Source organism: Myotis brandtii, unplaced genomic scaffold (genome assembly GCF_000412655.1).
Source record: "Myotis brandtii unplaced genomic scaffold, ASM41265v1 scaffold489, whole genome shotgun sequence".
Classification (NCBI taxonomy): domain Eukaryota; kingdom Metazoa; phylum Chordata; class Mammalia; order Chiroptera; family Vespertilionidae; genus Myotis; species Myotis brandtii.
The window spans coordinates 163,086-171,141 of record NW_005368675.1 but is presented as its reverse complement, the minus strand read 5'-3'; the positions used below and the strand labels follow the sequence as shown (position 1 = coordinate 171,141).

The 8,056-nt window shown below is 37.4% G+C and overlaps 1 pseudogene; it reads left to right on the top strand.

Moving 5' to 3' along the window:
- The first annotated feature begins 1,199 nt into the window (after positions 1–1,199).
- Positions 1,200–4,918, top strand: LOC102241264 (annotated as a pseudogene).
- Positions 4,919–8,056: the final 3,138 nt, after the last annotated feature.

Here is an 8,056-nt window from a genome sequence, read left to right as displayed (position 1 = left end):
TAAAAGCCTTATATGAAAAACCTACAGCCAACATCATACTCCATGGGCAAAAGCTAAAACCATTTCCCTTAAGAACAGGAATAAGACAGGGATGCCCACTTTCACCACTCCTGTTCGACATAGTACCGGAAGTGCTAGCCAAACAATAAGACAAGAAAAAGAAATAAAAGGCACCCAGATTGGAAAAGAAGAAGTAAAATTGTCATTATTCGCAGATGACATGATACTGTACTTATAAAACCCTAAAGGCTCCATCAAAAAATTAGTAGACGTAATAAATGAATTTGGCAAGTGGCAGGATACAAAATTAACTCCAAGAAATCTATGGCATTTTTATACGCCAACAGTGAACTTACAGGAAGAGGGATTTAAAAAACAATCCCACTTACTATCACACCAAAAAAAAAAAAAAGGTATCTAGGAAGGAACTTAACTAAGGAGGTAAAATACCTGTACCTGGAAATCTACAGGACACTGAAAAAAGAGATAGAGGAAGACATAAACAGATGGAAGAAAATACCGTGTTCATGGATTGGTAGAATCAACATCATCAAAATGTCCATACTACCTAAAGTCATATATATATCCAATGCAGTCCCCATTAAAATACCAACAGCACATTTCACAGACCTAGAATGAATGCTCCAAAAATTAATCTGGAATTAAAATAGACCTCAAATAGCTGCAGCAATCCTGAGAAAGAAGAACAAAGTAGGTGGGATCTCAATACCACATATCAAGCTGTATTACAAAGCCACTGTTCTCAAAACAGCCTGGTACTGGCACAAGTGCAGACATATAGACCAACTGAATAGAATAGAGAACCCAGAAATCAACCCAAACCACTATGCTCAATTAATATTTGACAAAGGAGACAAGAGTATATAATGGAGTCAAGACAGTCTCTTCAATAAATGGTGTTGGGAAAATTGGACAGATACATGCAAAAAAAAAAAAATGAAAGTAGACCATCAACTTACACCATACACAAAAATAAACTCAAAATGGGTAAAGGATTTAAACATAAGATGGGAAACCATAAAAATATTAGAGGAATCCACAGGCAGCAAAATCTCAGATATATGCCGAAGCAATATCTTCACTGATACAGCTCCTAGGGCAATGGAAACTAAAGAGAAAATAAAGAGTCCCACATTGCTAAGAGGCCTTGGATAACTGGCATTGGGATGCTGGGCAGCATCAGGTGAAGATGGTGGTCACCAGTCCTCAGGTAACCATGGAGAAAGAGCTTCGGAGCACCATTCTTTTCAATGCATACAAAAAGGAAGTGTTTATCACCAACAATGGCTATAAATCGATGCAGAAGAGACTTCGGAGCAATTGGAAGATTCAGAGCTTAAAAGATGAAATCACATCTGAGAATATAATTGGTGTGAAACTGTGGATTACAGCTGGGCCAAGGGAAAAATTTACTGCAGCTGAGTTTGAGGTCCTGATGAAATACATTGATGGCATTGGAGATATCCTTGTGATGATAGGAAAGGGTGGGGAATCCAGATTTGACACCAATATTAACTTTCTCCTGGAAGAATATGGAATCATGGTTAATAATGATGCTGTGGTTAGAAATGTATATTATAAGTATTTCCATCCTAAAGAAACTCTAGTTTCCAATGGAGTCTTGAATAAGGAGATCAGCCGAGCTGCAGGGAAAGCTGTGCCTGGAATCATTGATGAGGAGAGCAGTGTAAACAATGCCTAGGTTCTCTCCTTTGTATATCCTTTTGGTGACACACTGAGTGTCATGAAACCAGCAGTTGCTGTTCTGTCCATGGGTTCTGTCTGTTTTCCACTGAACAGACCCATTCGAAGGAACTCCTACCATTTGCAACAGCATGGATGGAGCTGGAGAGCATTATGCTAAGTGAAATAAGTCAGTCAGAGAAAGATAAATATCACATGCTCTCACTCATTTGTGGAATATAATGAACAACATAAACCGATGAACAAAAATAGATTTAGAGACAGAGAAGCATCTATCAGATGCTCAAAACTCGGAGGGAAAGCAGGGGAGGGTGGGGGTGAGGGGGAAAGATCAACCAAAGTACTTGTATGCATGCATATAAGCATAAGTGATGGATGTGGAAAACAGGCGGTGAGGGTGAGGGCAGGATTGGGGGGATGAGGGAACATTGGAGGGATAAGGACACATTTGTAATATCTTATTCAATAAAGGGAAATATTTTTTAAAAAGAGCATGGTACTAGCATAAAACAGATATATAGGTCAATGGAACTGAATTGAGAGCCCAGAAATTACTCTTACCTTTATGATCAATTATTAATTGATTAAAGAGGCAAGAACACACAATGGCATAAAGACAGTCTATTCAATAAGTGGTTTTGTGAAAATTGGTCAGATATATGCAAATAAATGAAGCGAGACCACCATTTTACATCATACAAATGAAAAAAACTCAAAATGGAATAAATAATTAAATGTAAGACTCCAAACCATAAAAACCCTAGAAAAAAAAAGCATCAACACAAATATTGGACATTTCTCACAGCAATATTTATTCTGCTATATCTCCTCAGGCAAGAGAAACAAACAAATTTCTAAACTAATCGAACCAAATAAAACTGAAAACTTTTTTCACAGCCAAGAAAACTGTCAATAAAATGAAAAGACACCCCAGTGAAGGGGATAACATACTTGCAATTGATATATCTAATAAGTGGCTAATATCCTAAATTTATAAATACTCATACAATTCAACACTGAAAAAACAGACAATCCAATTAAAAACTGGACAGAGGACCTGAATAGAGGTCATATAGATGGCCAATGGACATATGAAAAAATTATCAACCTCACTAATCATCAGATAAATGCAATTTAAATGACAATTAGATAACATCTCACACCTGTCAGAACTGCTATCATCAATAAACCAACAAACAAGAAGTGTTGGCTAGGATGTGGAGAAAAGGGAAAATTCATGAGCTGTTAATGTGAATACAGATTGGTGCAGCCAATTTGAGAACAGTATGGAGTTACCTCAAAAAATTAAAGAGCATTCCAAGATCGCTGCAGAGTAGGTGGAAGCTGCGCCCACCTGCTCCTGGCCCCAAACTGAATTTACAGATACATTACAGAAAAATCAAGATGGGTAAACAACTTAAGGCTAGCTGAACTGAAATGTTATAGCCAAAGAATTACAAAAGTCACATCGAGTCTGGTAAGAAGGGTGGATTCCGGGAAGGGGTAACTCTGGCAGTCTGTTACTATGGTGGCCGAGAAGCTGAAGGGATATTATGGCAGAAAAATTCCCTAGCACTAGGAGTATGAAATCTCAATCCCATGCAGGGATAGCCAATCCCAAGAAATAAATATGGATAGTATCTGACTGTAAAAGTCAGTGGGGGAATCAGTCTGTGTGGGAGACTGAGACCACACTGTGCAAGGAAAGAATACTCCTATTATTACAACCAGCCTGGAGCGTTCACTGTCCAGTCTCCAACTGCTGGCGATGCCATTCTGCTGTGCTTGGGCCCTGTAGAAGGGTCTGGTGGCTACAGCCAGGAATGATTGTAAGGGATCTTCCCCCTCACCTGTTGAATCACTTATCCTGCTGAGCTCAAAGTCTCAGGGGATCTGTGCAGAGCTGGGACTTTTGGCCACTTTATGCTGAGTTCAGCTGTGCAGAGAGATCAGAGTGCCAGAGTTGGGACCTTCAGCCTCTTCCTTATTAGTTCAGCAATGCAGAAAGACCAGAGAGCCCTGTAGAGCTGGGCTCTCCTGGGGAAGTTTCAGACTGTGTCTCCTGGGGAAGTTTCTGTCTGGGAACCAGATGGGTGAATGCTGGGCTTTGTGGCTACATTGTGGGGAGGCAAATTCAATCTCTATTGCAAGCTTAGCCCTCACTACCCTAGGAAGGGGATAAGTGCCCGCCTTCCTCTTCCAGGCTGCAAACACTAGCCACAGCTGGAAACTGTTTGGATCAACCCTGCTAAGTCCTGGATATCCCCACTCAGTGTAGTTCCTTGTGGGGAAGGGAAAACAACTCAGATCATGGATATTCAAAATGTGAGACCCTTGGAAGCTATTGTCTGGGACTGGGAGAGAGTGATTAGCCCTGTTCTGCAGGCTGGACTGGTATCATCCCTTACATAAGACTCTTTCGATCTATCCTCCTGACCTTGGTGCAGCTGAGCTTGTTCCTGCAGCAGGGGATGGTTGGCTGCATGAAAACTGAACCTGCAGTTATCCCATAGGGGGAACTATATTTAATGATTCTGATACAGCACAGACTGAATGGTTTGGATTTGAATCAGGGACGACTTTCCTCTCATTAAGTGCCTGACTGCAGGATCCCCAGGTAGGGGACCCACTAGCCCTGTACTCCTGACCCTGGTTTCCTCTCTGCTGGGGCTGACCAGCAGACCCTGAGGGAACTTTGAACAGATTACTCTGACTTCAGTAGTAAAAGCAGTCCTGTTTACCTGCCTCGTTGGCTTTTTATTGTAACAACAGCTTGAACTCACATTAACCTCTAGATACAATCAGCAGGGTAGGTATCCTTGAGAAAGTATATGCTTCTACAAGGTCAGGTCTTTAAAGACTAAGCATAGAAATTCTAGCAAAACACCCCAGGGGATCGGACTTGTTTGAAAAAGTCAAGGTAGGGGCTGCCACCTTCAGCAAGCTCCCCTCAGAAGCCCCCGACCTTTCAGAGAATCTTCCATACAGACAGACATTCCTACTAAATCCCATGCTTCTCCACACCTCTCCATACAGAGCTTTTAATCTGTTGACGGGACTGTGGATCGTGGCTTGCTTGGGCTCATCCTACAGTGTTTCTTCGGAAAGCTCTGGAGGAAGACAAGACAACCTCATCCCAAAGCAGCAGAATATACATTCTTTTCAAGTATACATGAAACAGTCTCAAAGATAGACTAAATGTTAGGACACAAAATAAGTCTTAACAAGTTAAAGAAGACTGAAATCATATCAAGCATCTTATTAGATCACAATGGCATCAGACTAGACATCAACTGCAATAAAGAAAACTCAAAAACATTTAAACATATGAAGGCTTAATAGTTTTTTATTAAACAATGAGTGGGTTAACAATGAGATCAACAAATAGACCAAAAATTACCTGAAATCAAATGAAAATAAACAAACAACCCAAAATCTATGGGACACAGAAAAGCAAGCCCTGAGAGGGAAGTTCATAGCATTACAGGCCTACTACAGGAAACCAGACAAATCTCAAATCTAACCCTACATTTTAAAGAACTAGAAAAAGAACAACAAAAAAAGCCCAAAATCAGGAGAAGGGAAAAAAAATAAAGACCATAGTAGAAATAAAAGACATAGAGATTTAAAAAAATACAAAAAAGATCAATGAAACCAAGAACTGATTCTTTGAAAAGATAATCAAGACTCATAGAAAAGGAGAGATAACCCAAATAAAAAATATCAGAAATGAGAGAAAAGTAAAAACTGATATCACAGAAAGAAAAGTTGTAAGAAACTGCTATGAAGAACTATATGCCAACAAATTGGAAAACCTGGGGTACTAGACAAATTTGTAAAAGCATACAATTCTTCCAAATTTGAATCAAAAAACCTAAATAGACCTATTATAACTAATGAAATTAGAGTAATAATTTTAAAAAACAACGGAGTAACCAAAAGTTGTAAACTGATGACTTCAGAGGCAAATTTTACCAAACATTCAAAGAACTAACACCTATCCTTTTCAAAGTATTCCAAATAATTCAAGAGGATTGACACAACTGAGTTTTTTTTTAGGAGACCAGCATTACCCTAATTCCAAAGCCAGATGAAGACACTACAAAGAAAGATAATTACAAGTTAATATCCCTGATGAACTTAGATACTAAAATCCTCAACAAAATATTAGCAAACTAGATTCAGCAATACATTAAAAAATCATACACTATCATCAAGGGAGATTTACTTCAGGATGCATGATGTATACAATATTCACAAATCAATAAATGAGATACATCACATAAACAAAATGACAGGTAAAAATCTCATGATCCTATCAATAGATGCATAAAAGCCATTAGATAAAATCCAGCACCAATATATGAACTCTCTCAGCAAATTAGTAATGAGGGATCATACCTCAACATAATAAAGTTCATATGTGAAAAATTTATACCCAACTTAATATTCAATGGACAAAAAAAGAGCATTTTCTTAATATCAAGAACAAGATGGGAATGTCTGCTTTCACCACTCTTATTCAACGAAATACAGAAAGTCCTAGCCACAACTATCAGATAATTAGAAGAAATAAAAAGCATCTAAATTGGAGAAGAGGAAGTAAAATTATCATTATTTGCAGATGACATGATATTGTATACAGAATACCCTAAATATTCCATCCAAAAACTTCTAGATCTAATAAATGAATTTGGCAAAAGTTGCAAGATACAAAATCAATATCTAGAAATTGATTGAATTTTTATACACCAATAATGAATTATAAGAAATAGACACTAAGAAAACAATCCCATATACCATTGCAAAACAATATAAGATAACAAGACAAAGTTTAACGAAGGAGGTAAAAGACCTATACTTGGAAAGCTATAGGACATGAAAAAATAAATTGAGAAAGATACAAATAAGTGAAAACATATATCATGTTCATGGATGGGAAGAATTAACATTATTGAAATGTCCATACTACCCAAAGTGATCTATAGATTCAACACAATTTATGTTAAAATGCCAATGGTATATTCCACAAATCTAGAAAGAATATTCCGAAACTAGGGTTTCAAAAATATTCTAAAAATAAAGTTCCAAAAGAGACCCCAATAGCCATAGCAATCTTGAGAAAAAAGATAGAGATATCACAATATCAGGTATTAAAATATACTACAAAGGCATTGTAATCTAAACAGCCTGGTACTGGCATAAGAACAGGTACTGGAATATAACAGAAACCCCATAAATCAACCAATACCTTTATAGTCAATTAATATTTGACAAGGGAGGCAAGACAATACAATAGAGTAAAGACAGTCTCTTCAATAAATGTTGTTGGGGAAATTCGACAGGTACACACACACACACACACACACACACACACACACACCAGAAAGAAATGAAAAAGAAAGAAACTGGACCACCAATTTAAACCATACACAAGAATGAACTAAAAATGGAAAAGGACTTAAATGTATGTCACAAAACCCTAAAAATCGTAGAAGAAAACATAAGCAGTAAAATCTCAGAAATCTCTCACAGCAGTGAGGGTAAGGGAAACTCAGGGAAAGATAAACAAATGAAACATCAAGCTTAAAAGGTTCTATACAGCAAAATAAATCAACAAAATGAAAAGAGAACCCACAGTATGGTAGAACATATTCGCCAATGATAAATCTGATAAGGGGTTAATTTCAAAAACATATAAAGAATGTATACAACTGAACAAAAGAAAGATAAACAATTCAATTTAAAAATGGGCAAAAGACCTGAATAGACACTTCTCCAAAGAGGACATACAGATGGTCAAGAGAAATAAGGAAAAAAAATGTTCATCGTCATTAATCATCAGAGAAATGCAAATAAAAGGTACAATGAAGTATCAGCTAATGCCTGCCAGAATGGCTACCATCAATAAAACAACAACAACAACAAAGGATGTGGAGAAAAGGAAACCCTTGTGCGCTGTTGGTGGGAATCCAGATTGGTGCAGCTACTGTGAAAGACAGTATGGAGTTTCCTAAAAAAATTAAAAATAAAACTGCCATTAGACCCAATCATCTCACTTCTTGGAATATATACTAAAAATCCATAAACACCAATCATAAAGAATATGTGCATCCTTATGTTTATAGCAACATTATTTACAATAGCCAATATCTGGAAATAGCCCAGGTGCCCATCAGCAAAGTGGATAAAAAAGATGTGCACTTCTACACAATGAAATACTATGCAGCTGTATAAGGGAAGGAACTCATAGCATTTTCAATAGTATGGATGTACCTAGTGAGTATTATGCTAAGTGAAATAAGCCAGTCACAGAAAGACAAGTATCACA